We start from the raw sequence: 18727 nt of genomic DNA, 5'->3' as shown, positions 1-18727 counted from the left end.
CAGAGTATATTAACCAGATTATCAAAAACTATTGGCAAAGTCCCCTGAGGAGGGAGAGAAAGACTATGAAACTATTAAACCTTAATATCAGGGAATCCCCTGATACTGTGTCAAACTTTAGGGACAACCAAATCAATAGGCCATGCCCTCAATCATGAGGCTTACTCTAGTGAAGCTTATGTAGATAGCATAGAAGCTTAGACCATCTATAGGCATGCCTAAGAGTTACTTCTGGAGGACCTCTGTTTTTACTCGGATGTGGCCTCAGTCTCTCTAAGCCCAATTCTGCAAGTGAAATCATTGCCCTATCCCCTACGGGGGACATGACATCCAGGGGTGAAAGTCTCCCTGGCAATGTGAGAGAGGACTCGACTCCCAGGGATAAATCCAGACCTGGCACTGTGGGATCAACAATTACGTCCTGACCAAATGGGGGAAAAGCAGTATAATTGATAAAGTATCAGTGGCAGAGAGAGTTCAAATACAGTCGAGAGGCTACTCTGGAGGTTGCTCTCACACAAGCTTCAGGTAGACCTTGATACCTATCATAACCTGCCAACCCCCAACCAGGATCATTCTAGCCAACCGTAAAGAACACCTAGGGGAATTTATACAATTCCACAAGGGTTCCAGGCACTAGAGTAAATTGCCAGAAACCTACAACCTCCAGATGGTTCCCTGGTCCAGATAAGTCCTGACCCCCAGTCCAGCCTCTGCAGAACATCAGATAGTTCCATCTCCCTACCCCATTTCAGTGACGGACCCTTCCAATATCAAAAATTTAAAATTGCCATAACCCAAACAACCCCAATGAGAGGTATGGAAAAATCAAACGTGATGGTGGAATTATACATAAAAGACAGGATTTAACAAATAAATATGAATGCTGAATCATTACATTGCTATCTCTTTTAGTCTCCAGTATTTTAGAGCAGCTAGAAGTAAAAACCTAAAATTGTGAAATTGTAACCCATGTCAAAGTCTAAAATATGTTCTACAACTAATTGTGGTGCCGTGCTTGGAAATTTATAGCTTTTTTTGTATATATTTTAATGTTCACAAAAAAAAAAGAAGGGAAAAAAGTCGATTGTGATGATAAAAAAGTATTTAAGCCTAGCCTCCTACATTCTGGAGCAGCTAGAAGGAAAAATAGGAGAGGAACGTATGGTAACTCATGACAAACTCTGGGATCTATTCTGTAACTGCTTTTGAAGAGTGCTTTGAAAACTATTGCTTTTTTATTTCTTTGCTTTGTATATATGTCATACCATACAATAAAAAAAGTTAAAAAAAAAAAAAAGATTGCATGAAATAATCAAGTTTTAGAAGAAAACAGTCAATCTTAGCAGTAGGAACAGACCCCAGTTCTTGAAGAACACACCGCAAAGGTCTTGGAGCAGAACAGTTTGCAAGGAAGAATACTAAATTGTATTAGGAAAACACTGAGCTCCCCACATCAACCAGAGATACTGTATGATAAGGGATCTTGACCGACAGAATACAAAGGAAAATTGCCTGGAAACAAAACTGAAAGGGAAATCTTTACCAATATTTATAGATGTTTCCTTAGATAGAAATATAATTGGGCCGCTATGCAGCAGATGTGAAGGCTGAAACATGAAAACTATATCACTTTGTTCATCCTTCTGCTGATAGAATCTGGGGAAGAATGGAAGGGTTTCCAAAAGCATGATTCATCATGAAGTTCTAAACTGCATAATTTCCATCTGCATAAGATTATTTTCACATACTCATTTGCTGCATTCTTATTTTAATTTCTGCAGCAGTACCAAAGACAGCTCTTAAATTATGACAATATAGTTAGTTACCATGAGCTGAAAAGGTTTAACAAATTATCAATTTTGTTTAAAAGATATGAATTTAGGATTCTTAAAGCCTCCATATATTGTCTTCCAAAATGTTGCTTTAAGTATCTGTTTTATTGGTGAAATTCCGTAGCATATTCTACCCAACCGCCTATTTAACTAAAGAAAATATAAATTCTTCTGTGATTGGTTAGAACCAGCTAAGAATCAACTTGAAAAATCCCTTTCATTCTCTTACACAATCTGCTATCCTGAGAGGGAGTTACTGGTGATTTATCAGCACAGACTCAACAGTAAGGACACCTGGGTCAATCATTTACTAGACAGGGTTTGTACCTTAACCTCTCTCTGTTCCAATTTCTTCATTTAAATATAATATGAGTACCTAATTCATAGGAGTCATAAGAGAATTAAATGTATTAGTGTAAGTAAAACGTGTAAACACCTGTTAAATGTTGTCTATTTTTATCCCAGCATGTTGGATACTAGAAGATCTAGAGGGCTGGTCTAGACTCTCCCTCGATGGTTCAGAACACATTTACCATCTTTGCCTGTGTGTGTTCAAGTCTTTCCACTCTCAAATGCCATTGTGTCCATAAAACTCTAATTCATTTCAGTTCGTAAACATTTTCTGCAGTTTCTATAAAGAAAAAACCAGATTCTAAACTTGGTTCCCCCATATACTAGGCTCTGTGATCTGGAACAAAGTACTTAACATTTCTGTCTTAGTTTACTAATTTATAAAAATTGGGATAATACTACACACCATCAAGAATTTATGTGAAAGCAACTAGACTAGTTTATAAATTCTTTTAATGAATAATAAATATTTGTTTTCCAACACTTCCTCACAAAGACTGAGCAAAGCTTTTCTTTGGATAACTACATCAAATATATTACATTTTCACCTTTTCTATTTGTCTCAGTGTAGAAGGTTTAGGTCTATGGAGGCTGCTGCATAATGTGTGTGTGTGTGGGGGGGGGTCTGTGGCAGGCTTATCTATCATTTAACCTGAACCCATCCTCTCTTGTTTGCCCTTATTATAAAGTGCAGTATTATTAAATTTAGGCTAAATATTCAGTGTCTCAGATTCTATGCAGGCAAAAGAACTATAGCCAAGGAACATGTAAATACAACTCTGCTGATACTCCTTCTTCTCCTTCTTTTAGCTATGAATGCAGGTGCCATGGCTGGAACTGTAGTAGCCATCATGTGATCCATCAGAGAAAGGCCAAGAGAATCTTAGAGGCTTTAGTCTGATATCGTTAATCTGCTGACTCAACAGTAGCCTTTTGTACTCACTTTTAAGTTTCTTCACTTTCTGTTAAGGAGTCTTTTATTTAAAAGAATGAGTTCTATAAATTTGTAAAAGGCAAGCATTCTATCTCATTATTATAAAGTTTTCATTATAAAATGAAACTATGCTCTGTTGGAGACATTATATGCAAGAACGTGACTAGTCCGAAAAATATATTGAGTAGAAATGTATACTTTTCTAATGAAACCCTACTTAGCTTAATATGTCTAACCTAATACAAATAATTCTGATAAACTCAAAATATCAAAAGTAACTGAAACTAACAACACGATGTAAGAACTATGTAATCCTATTTTATACATTATTCTCTCTGTAGCACTGGTAATTCCTAAAGCTATTTATTTATCCATCCATCCATCCATCCATCCATCTGCCCACCTATCTGGAAAAGGCGAGGGGAACTTGGGTATGCGAGTAGGGACCAACATGAGAATCAACTCTAGAAAGAGGAAGGAAGAGAAATAACAGAATTTAAGCCGACTGGACTGTAGGAACAGAGAATGAAAATGAGAATGAAAAGCAATAGACGAAAAGGACAATGTGCATATAAGGTTGGAAAGGGAAGGAGAGAGGACCTTCATTTGGTAATCTGTCCTCCAAGTCTTTGAGATAAGGTGAGAAGCCAAAGATGTTATTTTATTATTTTATTTTGTTACAGCCAAAGATGTAGGTAAATGTTTAACAATAAGCTCCTGGGGAGGGTGAAAAGAAGGCCTTATTTACAGCTCTCACCAGCATCTACGGTGTAAAAACTCCCAACATGGCTGATTTCAAGCTACCAATGTGACAGCAGTGAACCAGAATTGAAATAGATACAGAGTAACATTCTGTTATGTGTATTTCTGTTATGTGTATCATACAGATTAAGCTCAAGTTTTGAGTATTTATTACCTTTGCTATTAATACAATTCACTTAATTGTAATTTTTTGTATTTTAGTTTTTAAAAATGGCTGTTCTTAACAACTGGCCCATAAAATTCCTGAAAATTTAACAGCTAGCTCCAGCTGATGACTGATTTATACCCAGACACTTGGTCCTATGCCTGTTCCCCTCTAGCCTGTCCCACCCTAGAAGCTCCCAGGAATAGGCATCCAGCAGCTTTAGAAGCACATGGCTCACCTTCTGACTCCAGGATATTAAGGACTGATCTAATGGGAACATTCTGCAATCTGACTCTTCTGGTTTTCTTCTACCTTGGGATAGGAAATCAAGTTTGGCTTCAAAAGGGACTGCACTGAAAAAATATTTTGGTGCAACTTAGAAGGTTGGATAAGAAATCACTGCAATAAAATAAGCCTGGAGCTTTGAAAACAGTGGGGATGGAAAGGAATGACAGCTTAACATGGAGCCTAATCATACCTACAGTCTCTCTGCCAGAAAAAAAAAAATCAAAGTCTAAAAGAGAATTTCAATGGAACAATGTAATTATCACTGACTTTAAAAAATTCCTACTCTGGTTATCCTGGAGGTTATTCTAATGCATTATATAGCTATCACCTTTTAGCTTATGATATATTGGAGTGGCTAAAGGGAAATACCTGAAATGTTGATCTGTGTTCCAGTAGCCCTGCCTGATCCTTAAAGATGACTGTATAACTACATTGCTTTTACAATGTGATTGCATGATTGTGAAAACCTTGTGTTTGATGCTCCTTTTATCCAAGGTATGGACAGGTAAGTAAAAAAAAAAAAAAAACAATAAGGTTGAAAATTAAATAAATAATAGAGGGTGTAAAGGGTAAAAAAATGGGTAGTTTGAAATATTGGTGGTCCATGAGAAGGAAGGATAAGGGGTATGGGATGTAGGAGTTTTTCTTTCTATTTCTTTTTTAGAGTGATCCAAATGTTCCAAAAATTATCATGGTGATGAATATACACTTATATGATGATGCTGTGAGCCACTGATTGTATAATATGGTTGGACTGTTTGTGTGTGAAGATTTCTCAATAAAAATATTTTAAAAACCTACTCCGTCTCTTTATTTAACTTATGGTTAGTGCAACTTGAAGGCTGTCTGCATGGAAAAACATTTCTCATTAAGCTTCTTTAAAGAACTGCATACCTTACTCCCAGAGGTAGACCACAGAATTTGCCATCAATTGAAACTACCTGACCTCTGAAAATTTCAATTCCAATTTTCCACTTTCTGATTATAGCATCCTCTCCCCCATGTCTCAGTGTTCGTGGTTATGACAAATGAAATTCAATTCAAAGTCTTCCCTCAGATCCCCTGGATTACCCTATTTTCCCCTAGGACTCCTATCCCCTTCCAACTACTTCTTTGCTACCCAGTATGGATCCTGTGGTTCAGTATCTGAAATTTTTTAAATCAATACCCTAATTTCCTTGCAATATTTACCATGTGCCGAACCAATCCAATAAAACTCCAAAACTCAATCCATATACTTCTACATTTACAGTTGCTTGCCTGGTTATCACCAGGGAAAAATAACATCACTGTGGAGAGTCAAACCAATACAAATCATTAACCTCTCTTCTAGATAGGCCAATTATTTTCTTACTACTCTCTACCCAGTCCATTCTTTATGCCCCACCAAGGCCATCCCTGTACAGGCAATCAGACCACATGTCAATTAGACTGTCTCCTAAGATCCTGAATCCAGGCTTAAATTTTTAGCCTACAGTGAGTTGTTTGAACTAGTAAATAATGTCTTTTTATTAAAAAAAAATAAAAATAAAAAAAATAAAGAGGAGGCTACAAAGAAGCTGCAGTAGCTGCTGTGCTAAAAGAAGCAAAAACTGAAAGCAAGGTCCCTCAATTACTTACTTTCCAGTTTCTGGTCCATTTGCTTGTAACCTACTGTGTAATTCTTACTTTGACTTCTTCGAGATATTTCTGCTTTTGCGGCCCACCCTCTAGCCACCCTCTAACCACACCATATTGGTTCTGGTTTCTACACTTTATTTGTGTGGTAGTTACCTTGACTTTAAATGCCACTCTCCTAATTAACACTTGAAAAGATATAAACTTTTAGTTGGTTGGGCATTGGATAGTAGAGTAGCAAGAAAAACAAAAGTCAGTCAGGCAAAAGATGATAGGAACTCGTCTACATTGGTGGCAGTATACATGTAAAGAACAGCTGAATTATTTCAGATATATTGAGGAGATTTGTTAAGATTGTAGGGAGTAAAAGAGATGAGTACTCAGTATGATTCTAGATGATGGTGTAATGAAAGGTACTGCAGGAGTGGGGTTAGTGAGATGGAAAAGCCTGGAGGATCAACAGATTTGGAAAAGGGAAAAAGGGGAAAGTTCAGTTTGCGATGTTACTGTATAGCAAATGACTAACATACAAGATTGAGTATCTTTTCCCTGACAGCTCAGCAGAATAGCAAATGAAACAAAATAAATTGTTTTTAGTTAATTTGCCTGAATTTCCTTCTCTACAGAGAGTAAGAAGAAGAAAGAGAAAGCATTTCAAATTGAAGGCCAGATAGGTAAAGATACTAGTGTGCAAAAGATCAAATTTCTGTAATGAGGAGCATAACAAACAGTTCAATTTGGCTGGAACACGGAGTTTATAAATTGAGTAGTAGAAGTAAGATTGGAAAAGTAGAATGGAATCAGAAGTTATGGATGGTCTTATATATCATGACAAGGAATTTGAATTTTCCTCAATAAGAAATAAAAGCAACAAAATTCTAAGCAGAAGAGGAACAGGTGTACTTTAGGAAGAAATTCTAGGAACAGTGGATACCTTTCAGGCTTGAAGGAGGGAGAAAGAAACAGAAGACCACTAGGAATGTGCAAAAATAGACTAGGAAAGAAGTAATAAAAACCTATACTATGAAAACGGCATGAGACTGAAGAAGACTATATGAATGTAAGAGACACAGAGGAAATAGAGGAGACAAACTGTCAACTAAATTGTATATATGAAAAAAGTGAAGTCAAGGATAATTCTGCTGGCTTTTCCCCGTTCTATTGAGATAGAATTGACATGTGATAAATTGCATCTATTTAAAATGTATATTCTGATGAGTTTTGACACCTGAAACTACTACCACAATCAAGACTAGGAATGTATCAACCCCAACAGTTCACTTGTACCACCTCTTGGTAATTCCTCCCACCATTCTCTTTCTGACCCCACCCAACTCTACCCCCAGGCAACCAACCACTGACCTACTTCCTGTCACTGTATATTAGCTTGCATTTCCTACAATTTTACATTAATGGAGTGATACAGAATGTACTCTTTTGTTTCTACCTTCTTTCATTAATTATAAATATGTTGAAGATTATGTACGTTGCTGCACCTATCAAGAGTCCATTCCCTTTCATTCGTAAAGAATATCCTACTGTATAGGAACGACCATTTGTTTATATATCACTAATCTGTTCATGATACATATTTGTTTTCTTTCCAAACTTTGGCCATTATATGCAAAGTTATTATGAACATTCACATACAAGTTTTTTCTATGGATATAGGCCTCTTTTCCTGTTACGTGAATACCTATAAGTAGATGACTAGATTGTGTAGTAGGTATATATTTAACTTAAGAAACGGCCAAACTGTTTTCAAAAGTGGTTGTACCATCTTACATTCCCATCAGTACTGTATGAGTTGCAACTCCTCTACTTCCTGGCCATCCTATTATGTATGAAGGGATACCTCACTATGGTTTTAACTGGCATTTCCCAAATGAGTACAGGTGCTGAGTTTTTCTTTATGTGCTTATTTGCCATATCTTTATGTTGAAGTTTCTGTTCAAATCTTCAGATGATTTTTAAAAATTAGGCTTTGTTTTCTTCTTATTAAATTTTGAGGGTTCCTTATATGTACTAGATGCACATCCTTTATTAAACACAATCACTGTAAACATTTTCTCCTATGCTGTGGCTTGTTTGTTCATTCTCTTAACAGTGTCTTTCAACTTTGATGAAATTCAATTTGTCACTTTATGAATTTTCCTCTTGATGTTGCCACTAAGATATATCATCCAAAATCATAAAGATTTTCACATTTTTTTTTAAATTTAAGTTTTATACTTGAGTCTATGATTCATTTTTAGTTAATTTTTGCATATGGTGCAAGAAATAAAATAGAGTTTATTTGGGGGGCATATGGCTATCTAATTGTGCCAGCACCATGTGCAAAATATCATGATTTCTTCACTGAATCAACTTGGCAACTCTGTTGACAACTGGTTGTTCATGTATGTGCAGGTCTTCTTCTAGACTCTCTATTCTATTCCACTGATCTATTTTCTTATTTTTGTCCCATTATCACATTCTCTTTGTACTGTACCTTTATAAAAAGTTTTCAAATCAATTAGTGTTAGTTCTTCAACTTTACTTTTCTTTTTCAAATTTGTTTTGGCTATTTTAGGTTCTTAACATTTCCATATGCATTGTTTAATTTGTTTATAAATTTCTACAGAAAAGCCTTCTGGGATTTTGATTGGGATTCTATGAATCTATAAAACCAACTTGGGGAGAAGTGACATCTTAACAACTTAGAGTCCTCAAACCTATATAGTATCCCTCTCCATTTATTTAGGTCATCTTTAATTTCTCTCAGAAATGTTTTGTAGTTTTCAGTGCATAAGTCTTTCACATCCTTTGACAGATATATTCTATTTAATATTTCCGATGATATTAAAATTTTATTTTCTTTTCTGACTGATGTTAAAGTTGCTAGTCTGTGAACCATATTTTGAGTAATGATGCTCTAATTCAATTATAACAAATATTTATATTTTAAATACATATTATGTACAATAGCCAAAAGGTGGAACAACCCAAGTGTCGCTCAGCAGATGAATGAATACAATGTAGTATACACATACAATGGAAACTTATTCAGCCATCAAAAGAAATAAAGTTCTGATACATGTTACAATATGAAAGAACTTTGAAAACAGACCCAAAAGGACATATATTGTATAATTCTGCTTACATGAAACATCTAGAATAGGGAAATGCCCAAAGACTGACAGTAAATAGATTAGAGGTTACTAGGACATAGGGAGAGCAGGAAATGGGGAGTTATTGCTTAATGGTTATAAAGCTTCTTTTTGGGGATGATAAAAAGGTTTAATAATGGATGGTGGTGATAGTTGCACAACATTGTGAATATAATTAATGCCCCTGAACTGTATACTTAAAATGCCACTGAACTCTATACTTAAAAATACATACTATATATTTTAAATACATAAATTACTTTCCTTTTATTTCTCTCTTACATGTGAAAAATAATATTGACTTTCTGGAAATTATATTTATATGTAGGTAGTTATATTATTTGTCAACCTCATTTCAGAATCAAATGGACTTATTTCAGAATCAAATGGAAGGATGTTAGAAACTATTTACTATAAAGAGAGGGTTTAGGTTCTGATGGGGTTAAAACCCGCTGCCCTAAGCCATTTTGCCAATAATCTCAATGATAATGAGTTTAAGTTTAAGCATGACTTGGTGGGATATATTCTGATGGTGCAAACCATCAAAAGGCTATCAAATAGAAAATTTGATCTCTAAATATCAATGGCAGTTACAAATGGCACTACAGACCAACCAAAAACTAGCAGCACAAATAAGGAAAACTTACATATTTCTGTGATCCAAGGAGAAAAAAAAACACAAAATTGGAATCACTATGCTTGGGTTCTGTTCCTGGCTATGCCATGTACTTAATGTCTTCATGAATCAGAACAATACATCTAAATTCCTTCGTCTCTAGATTTTTATGATTTTAAAATGATATTTTAGGACCAGATCATCCATTATTATCTTTTCTAGCATATACATCCATGATTTAACAAGTGTACAAGTAGAAAGCACTCTGATTCATTAAATTACTACCTAGTTATCTATGATCTGTTCTTTGCTCAGAACGCTTCAATCTAAGCACTGCCACTTAACTGAGGAACAATGGACTCCTTGTTTAGCCCCTCTCTGCTTTAGTTTCCTCAGGTGTAAAATAGAGATGATAATAATACCCATTTCACAGATTAGGGAGAATTAAAGATTAGTGAAAAGCACTTAGAGCAGCACACATAAGAAGCACTAATGAAGTGCCAACAAGTACTTGTATTTATAGTATTACATATTCCCCCTTTCCTTAAAATTACACAACCTTGCAGATGACAATATACAGTATAATTTGATTTCCTATTATTCAAATGTAGAGAAACATTTTGCTCTATTTGATTTTTACTACTGAAAAAGGTACAGCTTGGGGTTATAAGATTTACATGAATATGATGATCTTTATATAAAGAAACAGGTAAATCACTTTCCTCATTAAACTACTTAGAATGGATAGGGTTTCTGAATATCTTCCCTTTTGAATAAAGAATATTTTTCTGAAAATAAGTTATTTGAAATCTCATTAAAGTTTCAGTTAAGAAATGGTTATTGTCCAAGGATCTCTTCTTTATTATCTGTGCACAAAAACACTCACATAACATCCTGGGAAAACTCTGAAAAATAAAATAGTGGATCCTTGATTTTCTTGTGGAGAACAAAGAGAATATGAGCTGTATAAACTTCTGTCAATCTCAAAATGCAATTTTATCCATTAGATTGGCTATATCCTCAAAAGTGTTTTCAGGCAGATTTCTGGGGGTGACAAAGTAAAAGAATTGCTAAGCTACATTTAATTTCTTCCTTATCTGTGCGCAAGCTAAATGATTGGAGGTTAGATCAGTGGTTCTCACATTTTGTGCATAATAATCATCTGAGGAACTTCTTAAAAATTCAAATTTTGTGTCCCACCTGCCAGGATCTTTTGCAATATCTAGTTTTAATACATTTCTCAGGTCATTCTAATGCTAGTGGCTCCCAGAGAAAACTCTTCAGAAACACTGCTCTAAATAAAAAAAAAAATACAATTCTGAAAGATATTAGAACTTTATATTTGGGAATACCTTTATTTAAGAAATAAGGCTCCCAGAGACCTGACCCCACATTTCAAAGAATAGACTACAAAAAGGAATACAAATCTGATAGTTACACTATTTAATTAAAAAAGAAAAGCAGCTAAGAGTTTTTACTCTGAAGTACATTATGTGATGTAACACTTCAGAAAACAAATGTAAAAGATTTAACATCCTCCTTAGAAGACAGATAACTCAGATTTCAGAATTTTAAATTAGCATAGCTAATATAATTTCACACTTCCTACTCCTAGAAGCTTAAGAAAAGAAAAGTCACGGTATAATTTAGACACACGGATGAGCAGTCCTTCTGTCCCCACAGTTACATTATAGGATGATCTATTGCACAGAGCTTGGAAAAATGATGATGTTGTCAACCACCAGCTGCTGGGCAGCACTCAGCTACAGACAGAATGAGAGTGTGCTAGGACACATCTGGGCCAGAACCAACTGGAGAAAAATACAGGCCCCCACATCTCTTCCCCATAGCTACTGAAACAGAACACTCGGCCTTAGGGCTTGGGTTTCACATTTTTAACATCTCCCCCTAATGATTCTTGCACACACCGAAGTCTGAGAATCAGTATTAGAGGGAGAGTAAAAAGAATTATTGGTATCAGAAGAATGAGGACAGCAGTAGAGGACCCGTAAGTAAGCCAAAATAAATGCATATTCCTTGTATTGACTTTGACTCTATGACAATTCACTATACTTAGATTTGGAATGTCACGATATTGATTAATTTCTTTAATTTTTTTTGTTATTAAGTTTCACAAAAGTATTTTGAAAATATTCACAGAAATCTTTTTAAACTTCATTTCTTTTTTCTCTGATTATATTCTAAAAGAGTGACTAAGAATTGATAAAAAGTACATGGAGAGAAAGCAAGGATGAGAAGAAATAAGAAGGCCAGATATTTAACAAAGCTTACCTGCTTTAGAACAATTAAAAGCTAGCCCACATATATTTAAAATTAGGACTTTTGAAAGATGCTGTTTAAAGACTACAAGACAAGCCGCAATATGAGAGAAAATATTTGCAAAACACTTACCTGATAAAAACAAAGAATTTTCAAAACTCATCAGAAAGAAAACAAACGGCCCAATTAAAAAATGTGCAGAGATCTGAATAACTCACCAAAGATAGTACACAGATGGCAAAGAAGCTTATGAAAACATGCTCAACACAGTATATCATTAGAGAATGGCACAACATTGAGATACTACTATATACATTTACTAGATGGCTAAATCCAAAACACTGACAATACTAAATGCTGATGAGGATGTGGAACCACAGGAAAGTCAGTTATAGAGGCAGTATGTGATCATGCCCCAACAAAACTCTGTATACCACAGGCTCAGGTGAGCTTCCCTGGTTGGTAGTCCTCTGTGCATACCACCACACATTGTGGCCAGGAGGAGGGGACACCACAGAGAAGAAGGCCAGAATCTTTGCATTTAGACTCCTCTCAGACCTCACCCTATACATCTCTTCCTACAGCTCCTCCTAATTTGCATCCTTTCGTTGTAATAAATGTGGCCATGAGGTTTTAGTAAGTTCTGTGAGTCATTCTGGCGAATTATTAAACTTGAGGGTGGTCACCAGAACCATTAAATTTGTAATGAGTTGGTTTGAGATGAGGGTAGCCCTGGGGACCCCTGAACTTGAGGCTGGTGTCTAAAATGAGCGAAGTCTCATGGGAACTGCTTCTTTCGACTCTGCAGTCTAGCCAGCACTTTACAACATAGAACTGCACATAACACAGAATAAACCCCAATGTAAACGACACACTTTACTTAATAATAATGTAACAATACTGGCTCATCACTTATAACAAATGTACTATACTAATCAAGATGTTGATAACTGGGAAACTGTGTGGGGGTGAGGAATGGCAGGGGGTGGATATATAGAATTCCATGTACTATTTGCTCAGTTATTCTGTAAAGCTAAAACTGTGCTAAAATATAAGTCTATTAATCATTTTTTAAAGAATAATAAAACAATGTCACAACACAGCACTATAAAGGAAAAGCTTTGCATGATGAAGCTTGTTCTTATTATACCGAGAGCTGGCCAGAAAGGAGTCAACAAACACATAAGTGACCATGACAAAAGAAACAGTCATGCCCATGTAACACATCATAGATATACTTAAAGGAGCAGAAATGCAAGCTTAGACACATGGGAGCCATGACGGCCAACTCACGTCAAAGAACTTTCTGGCACACTCAAAGTGTGACTCCTCAGTTGAGCCATCCTTCCTCCTGGGAAGCAGCAGTCTACATCTTTGCTCCCTTTCACTCTCTCTCCTGAGTACTAAATAATCTCAACCCCAGGAAGTCCTCTGTCCTGGCCAAAATAAATTCCTTGTGTCCTCCAATGCTGTCGAGGGAAGCTGGGTTGCCTCTGTGCCTCCTTCCATAGGGTGTGATGAAGCAGTTCATGGAGCTCAAATAAGCTTTCTTGTCCTGGAACCCAGGAAGTCCAATCGACACTTGACCCCAAGCTTTGCTCCCACCGACAGAAGCATTAATGGGTCACTGGAACATCCTCTTCTCAGAGGAATTCACATACCAGATGCTTTGCTCCTTCCTCTCCTCCAGGAAAACCTCTAAGACCTCCCTGGGAGTTCTGCTGGGCCCTGAATCTCTCCACTTGTCCTAGAGACCATGAGAAGAGCCCCAGGGTCTGCTTGTCCTCCCTGTCCTAATGGGAGCACAGGCATGAAGTCCAGAGGCCGTCTGCTATGAATGGAATGAGGACTCAATGCCAGCTGTTAGGATGAGGTGTGCCTTCTTAGGTGCTGAGAGCCACTGAGCAAAGACAGCAGGAGGGCAGGGCATCCATTCATGGAGCAGTCACTCCAGGATTCCTTCCTTTTGAGGTGCCTAGGCTCTCAGCAGTCACAGCCAGCACCCCTGAACTCTGCTGCCCTCGGCCTGGAGCCAAGCTGACTCAGGGAGGGTTCTACTTCCAATCAAGTCTCTGTGAAACAGTTGTCAGGTGGCCTACAGGCCATGTCCACTTCCTGCTCAGGACTGGTTGACACTTAACAGGCAAATGAAAGCAAGGATGAACCTGAGCAACAGCAAAGCCCGATAATAGAAAAAAAACTTGAAAAAAGAAAGGATTCTTTGCATTTTGAATTTTTACCACCAATCTACATTAGAACAGGTGAAGTACCAAGAATTCAATATGATTTACTTTAGAGAAATAAAAAATCTGATTATTAGCTTTCTAAAAGAAATCACATAAAAATATCCTTATAAGAGAAGTTTTCTCTAATACTTATGGAAGGTTAACTGGCTTTATTTTTATTTTTATTTTTTTTTTACCTGGGCACACACCAGGAAACGAACCCGGTTCTCTGGCATGGCAGGCGAGAACTCTGCCTGCTGAGCCACTGTGGCCCGTTAACTGGCTTTTATCATTTAAAAGTTATAAAATAATTTTTAATATACTAGATCCACTACACCATTCACAGTAACTAACCTAGAGGTTCTACTGAGGAACCTCTGGGGCTACTGCAACAGGCTGGAGAGAAAGCAATCAAGAGGCCCCCGATGACTTCAGGCCCAGGGCTCCTGACCTCCCAATTAACTATGGAAGCTCTATTTTTTTCTCTCTCACAATGAAATTATGTGCAAGATCGTGTTTGAGTAATCAGGTATAAAAGATTTGAAAGTCTGAAAATACTGAACTAAGCTATTATTCCAGTTATTTCAAGCTGAAATATAAGGATATAAAAAAGGCTACTATTTAAAATTATCATATATATGGGATACATTATGTTTATGTGGCCCTCTCAACAGAATATTTGAGGTGGATACACATACTTACAATTTAAAAATACCAAGGGAGGATAGGGACAATCACAAACAGCCTAAAGAGGAGTCATTTCTCAGAATACAACATATTAATTACCACAGTAAAAAAGCAAAACAAGGTAAAAGCAATGTTTCCATCAGTATCTTCTCTATATCTTCTCTATAGTCATACTTGGTTAACCATTACAACATTCCTCACTCGTTGGGAAGGAAAGATGCTCATCCTTATAGGGTATAGAACTGAGATGGAGACAGATAATCCTTTGAAACAAGATGGATAGCTTGCACTTTGTGTTCTCCAGGCAATGTAATGGAGTAGACTTGGATTGCAGGACATTACTTCCTGATTTGAGATTTTGGCTGTTCACTAAACCTCTCCAAAACCATTTCTTCTCTATCAAATAGAGGTAGCAATGACTACCTTGAAGTTTTGTGAAGATTCCAGAAAGCACTGCATGTGAGGTGCCCAGCACTAGCTGGTACACAACCGAGGCTCCACAAATGCCTCCTCCTTCACACCCTACCTGAAAACCAGTGCTGACTACAACGGGCTCACACAAATGCACTAGTATTTAGCAACAGTAAGTGTGATAGGTAGGTTCATGTGTCAACTGGCCTGCCCTGTGGAATCTGAACTTGTGCTTCTCTGAAATCACACAAGACAATTTTATAAAATCTTTACAGATATCATCTGACACCTGGTTATGTTTCCCTAGAGAACCCTGACAAATACAGCAAGAAATGGTGAACTGGCTGGATTCTTTCTTGAACTGTCTAGATCTTCTCTCTTTTTTTTTATTGTATGCTGTATGGTGGGGTAACATTTCATTATTTTTCCACGTGAGTATCCCGTTACTACAGCACCATTTTGTTGAATTTTTGTTTGTTTATTTTGCTTGTTTGCTTTTTGGGGGGTACATGGGCTGGTAATCAAACCCAGGTCTCCTGCATGGTAGGCAAGAATTCTACCACTAAACTACCCTTGCATGTCCCCTGGATTCCTTTTTTTTCTTCTTTTAAATATTAATGTACTATATTTATTTTTTAAAAATATTTTATTATAAACAACAAACATACAAACATTCTTGACATGTTTACAATCAACGGCTCACAATATCATTACATAGCTATGTATTCATCACCATGGTCATTTTTTTGAACATTTGCATCTCTCCAGCAAAAGAAAGAAAAAAGAAAAAAGCCTACATGCCATATCCCTTACCCCTACCTCTCATTGACCACTAGTATTTCAATCTACTCAATTTATTTTAACCTTTGTTCCCCTATTATTTGCTAATTTCTTATCCATATTTTTAACTCACCTGTCCATAACTTAGATTAAGGAGCCTCAGACACAAGCTTTTCACAATCACACATTCACATTTTGAAAGCTATATCCTTATACAATCATCTTCAAGAAATATGGCTACTGCAACACAATTCTACAGTTTCAGGTCCTTTTCCTCTAGCCACTTTAATACACCATAAACTAAAAAGGGATAGCTATAGAATGTGTAAGAATAACCTCCAGGATAACCTCTTTGAAATCTCTCAGCCACTGACACTTTATTTTGTCTCATTTCTCTCTTTCCCCTTTCAGTCAAGAAGGTTTTCTTAATCCCTTGATGCCGAGTCCCAGCTCATCCCAGGATTTCTGTTCCATGTTGCCAGGGAGGTTTATACCGCTGGGAATCATGTCCCACACAGAGGTGGGGAGGGCAGTGAGTTTGCTTGCCTTGTTGGCTGAGAGAGAGAGGCCACATCTGAGCAACAAAAGAGGTTCTCTGGGGGTAACTCTTAGGCCTAATTTTAAGTAGTTGTTTCTGGCTAACTACACTCAGCATAATGTCCTCAAGTTCCATCCATGTTGTTACATGCTTTATGACTTTATTCTGTCTTACAGCTACATAATATTCCATTGCATATATATACTACAGCTTGTCTACCCAATCTTCTATTGATGGACATTTGGGCTGTTTCCATCTCTTGGCAATCATAAATACTATAAACATTGGTGTGCAAATGTCCATTTGTGTCCTTGCCCTCATGTCCTCTGAACAGATACCTAGCAATAGTATTGCTAGATCATATGGCACTTCTATACTTAGCTTCCTGAGGAACTGCCAAACTGCCTTCCACAGCAGTTGTACCATTTTACATTCCCACCAACAGAGGATAAGTGTGCCTTTTTCTCCACATCCTCTCCAGCACTTGTCGTTTTCTGTTTTGTTGATAATGGCCATTCTAGTGGGTGCCAGGTGATATCTCATTGTGGTTTTGATTTGCATTTCCCTAATAGCCAGGGAAGTTAAGCATCTTTTCATGTACCTTTTAGCCATTTGTATTTCCTCTTCTGAGAAGTGTCTATTCATGTCTTTTTGCCCATTTTTTAATTGGGCTATTTGTCTTTTTGTTGTTGAGTTGAACAATCTCTTTATTAAGTTCTGGATACTAGACCTTATTTGATATGTGGTTTCCAAATATTGTCTTCCATTGAGTAGGCTGCTTTTTACTTTCTTAACAATGTTCTTTGATGTGCAAAAGTGCTTAATTTTGAGGAGTTTCCATTTCTTTCTCTCTTCAATGATTGTACTTTGGGTGTAAGGTCTAGGAAACCACCTCCTAATACAAGTTTTATAAGATTTTTCCCCACATTTTCTTCTAAAAGTTTTATGGTCTTGGCTCTAATGTTTAGGTCTTGCATCCATTTTGAGTTAATTTTTGTATAAGATGTGAGATATGAATCCTCTTTCATTCTTTTGCATATGGCTATCCAGTTCAAGCACCATTTACTTGAAGAGACTGCTCTGTCCCAGGTGAATTGCCTTGACTGCCTTATCAAAGATCAATTGTCCATAGATGAGAGGGTCTATATCTGAACACTCTTTTCAATTCCATTGGTCAGCATATCTATCTTTACGCCAGTACCATGCTGTTTTGACCACTGTAACTTCATAATACACCTTATAGTCAAGTAGTGTGAGACCTCCGAAATTTTTCTTTTTCGAGATATTTTTAGGTATTCGGGGCACCCTGCCCTTCCAAATAAATTTGGTTATTGGTTTTTCTAATTCTGCAAAATAAGTTTTTGGAATTTTAATTGGAATTGCATTGAATCTATAAATTAATTTAGGTAGAATTGACATCTTAAATATATTTAGTCTTCCAGTCCATGACACAATATGCCCTTCCATTTATTTAGGTCTTCTGTGATTTCTTTCAGCAATTTCTTACAGTTTTCTTTGTATAGGTCTTTTGTATCCTTAGTTAAATTTATTCCTAAATATTTTGTGCTTTTGGTGGCAACTGTAAATGGAATTTTTTTCCTGAGTTCCTCCTCACATTGTTCATTACTAGTGTATAGAAACACTACAGAATTTTGAGTGTTGATCTTGTACCCTACCACTTCGCTGTACTCATTTATTAGCTATAGCAGTTTTGCTGTGGATTTTCTGGTGTTTTTGACATAGTGTATCATATCATCTGCAAACAATGAGAGTTTTACTATTTCCTTCCCAATTTTGACGGCTTGTATTTCTTTTTCTTGTCTAATTGCTCTGGCTAGAATTTCCAACACAATATTGAATAACAATGGTGACAGTAGACATCCTTCTCTTGTTCCTGATCTTAAGGGGAAAGCTTTCAGTCTTTCTCAAGGATGATGTTAGCTGTGGATTTTTCATATATTTCCCTTATTATATTGAGGAAGTTCCCTTCTATTCCTATCCTTTGACACGTTTTCATCAAGAAAGGATGGTGAATTTTGTCAAATGCCTTTTCTGCATGAATCAAGATGATCATGTGGTTTTTCTGCTTTGATTTGTTGATATGGTATG

At 36.5% G+C, this 18727-nt stretch overlaps 1 protein-coding gene across 3 annotated transcripts in view; it reads right to left on the bottom strand.

The window, feature by feature from the left end:
• The window catches only part of ARHGAP32 (Rho GTPase activating protein 32), a 450472-nt gene that overhangs the window by 77464 nt on the left and 354281 nt on the right, over positions 1-18727 (bottom strand). The window lies entirely within an intron of this gene.

Source organism: Tamandua tetradactyla, chromosome 8 (assembly GCF_023851605.1).
Source record: "Tamandua tetradactyla isolate mTamTet1 chromosome 8, mTamTet1.pri, whole genome shotgun sequence".
In the NCBI taxonomy this organism is placed as follows: Eukaryota; Metazoa; Chordata; class Mammalia; order Pilosa; family Myrmecophagidae; genus Tamandua; species Tamandua tetradactyla.
This window is presented reverse-complemented; position numbering and strand designations above follow the sequence as displayed.